At 43.9% G+C, this 2,500-nt stretch overlaps 1 protein-coding gene across 1 annotated transcript in view; it reads right to left on the reverse strand.

The window, feature by feature from the left end:
- Positions 1-2,500, reverse strand: part of nt5dc1 (5'-nucleotidase domain containing 1) — a 25,204-nt gene that overhangs the window by 2,976 nt on the left and 19,728 nt on the right. The gene's annotated exons all lie outside the window — the stretch shown is intronic.

A 2,500-nucleotide genomic window follows, 5' to 3' on the forward strand; every position in this document is an offset into this window, starting at 1 on the left:
GATCAGCCAAGCTTCATCTATCCTCATCCTTTCATCAGTGTTTGATACGGTCAACCACAAGACTCCACAGGGCTCAGTACTTGGTCCTCTTCTTTTCTCCCTGTATACTCACTCTCTTGGTGAAGTTATTTCCTCACATGGGTTCTCTTACCACTGCTATGCTGATGATACACAACTTACCTTCTCTTTCCCACCCTCAGATACCACAGCTTCTGATCTCAGGATGTCCGGCAGACATATAATAGTGGATGACGGCTCATCAGTTAAAGCTCCATCCCAGCAAAACTGAACTGCTGATCATCAGGTGATTCATCCACAGGTCATGATCAATATTCCTGTATAATACAATCAACTGTCCTTTTCTCTGTGAGAGTAGAAGTATTGAGGCTTTTTTCTCCACACAGGCTGCTCAGGTACTTGTTCAGTCTCTTGTCATCTCAAGACCGAACTACTGACTAAAACTATTGCAACTCACTGCTGGAAAGTCTAAAAATTAAAGCAATTTGTCCTCTGCAAATGATCCAAAATGCAGCTGTGTGACTTGTCTTGTCAAACTGACCTGCCAAAGTTCTCCACACCACCACACTGCTGTGTTCCTCCACTGGCTCCTGTAGCTGAACACATCAGATTTAAACACTGATGCTGGCCTACAAAGACAAAAATGGACCATCTCCATCTCACCTCAAAGCCCTCATCACTCCTCACACTGCACCACACACTGCACCACACACTGCACCTCACACTGCACCACACACTGCACATATCACACATCACTTTTATCTAATCCACACTGCATTGGCTCCCAGTCTGATTTCACAGTGACAGGGCTGTCAAGTTTTGAACACAGGCAAGAATGACATCTCCAACCCCCCACCCAAACACAACAGGGGTGTGTGTGTGTTGTGTTTGGTAAGGAACATAATTTAACCAAATACAAAGTATTGATTCAATTTCCATTTATTAATTTGTGTGTGAGAGAGAGTGAGCGAGAGAGAGTGAGTGAGTGAGAGAGTGAATGAGAGAGAGAGTGTGAGAGAGAGAGAGAGAGAGTGAGAGTGAGAGAGTGAGAGTTAGAGAGAGAGAGAGTGAGAGTGAGTGAGAGAGAGAGTGAGAGCGAGAGAGAGAGTGAGTGAGAGAGAGAGTGAGTGAGAGAGTGAGTGAGAGAGAGTGTGAGAGTGTGAGTGAGAGAGAGAGTGAGAGTGAGAGAGTGAGTGAGAGTGAGAGAGTGAGAAAGAGAGAGTGAGAGAGAGAGTGAGTGAGAGTGAGAAAGAGAGAGAGTGAGAAAGTGAGTGAGTGAGAGAGAGAGAGAGAGAGAGAGAGAGAGAGAGAGAGAGATTATGACTGGTGGTGTTTATTGTAAGTGTTTGTTCCCTTTTTAGACCCCTTTATCATGTGTAATGTTGCTCCCATATAAAACAGTTCAGCACAAGCCCAGACATTTTTAGGGACATGATTGAGGACAATGTCCCGTCCAGAGACAAACTGTTTCGTGTTGAGGTTTTGTTTTAACCGACCATCGAAAATACCCTCTGGGCCTCAGCATTACAATGTGGAAGCACTAAAACCAAGTGTTGTCCGTGAACCGGGGCCCCCTGGCACCATCTCAGGCCCCCAGTTTGAGAACCACTGGCCCTAGACTACTTGTTCTGAGCAGGTGTTGTCAGTGAACAGGTTGTAAAACTGTTGGCTAAGTTACAGACACTGATGAAAAACTCCTGCTGATGATCTGGGAAACGTCTCTAACAGCAGTCACAATGTCATTGTTTGTGTCAAACAAGTTGTGAATTAGTTGTAACATTAAACAGGAGATCATGACTTACTCTGTGCTCAAAGTGATGCTCACAGCTCCAGAGCTTTTCTCTGTGGGTGAACGAGGATGATGATGATGAACAATTCCAGGATCTGCTTTTTTTCATTGGTTGTTGTGTTAAATCTTACCCAGATACAATAGTGCTATTTTCTGATTGGCTGTTGTGTAGCCTCTGTTTTTGATTGGCTGATAAGTGTCAGGCTCGACTAAGAGCTCCAGGGGAGACTTGGTTCCTGCCCGTTTCCATAGAGACAGCGGTGCGGACTGATACATTTTGGGTGCTGCGGCTTATTAAATATATGATAAATAGTCAAAAAGTTTTTCTGAGTGACAAAAGACCGACATGAGGGACTGTTAATGTGTGATACTTTAGAGCCCTGCAGTGATTATTTCTACTGCTCTTGTGCCACCTGAGCAAACTGCCTACACTGATAAAAATGTGCAGCCTATTTGGTTTTGTACCTCAACGTAGCAAAAGGCTTCAGCAGGAGACAGAGCTTTTTCTTACAGAGCTGTTTTCTCTCACAGTTTCATCCACGTATCATCTGGATTTCTGTATGTGTGTTTTTTTAATAAAGAACAGACAGCACTTAACTAAGGACGTCAGTACAAGTTATGGTGATCAGGTGTCTTTAAAATTCACCCGGAGTTTCTGTTGTTCTTGTCACTAATTTGATCAACATTATCTTA

The sequence above is a fragment of the Tachysurus vachellii genome, chromosome 12, assembly GCF_030014155.1.
Source record: "Tachysurus vachellii isolate PV-2020 chromosome 12, HZAU_Pvac_v1, whole genome shotgun sequence".
NCBI classification, from domain to species: domain Eukaryota; kingdom Metazoa; phylum Chordata; class Actinopteri; order Siluriformes; family Bagridae; genus Tachysurus; species Tachysurus vachellii.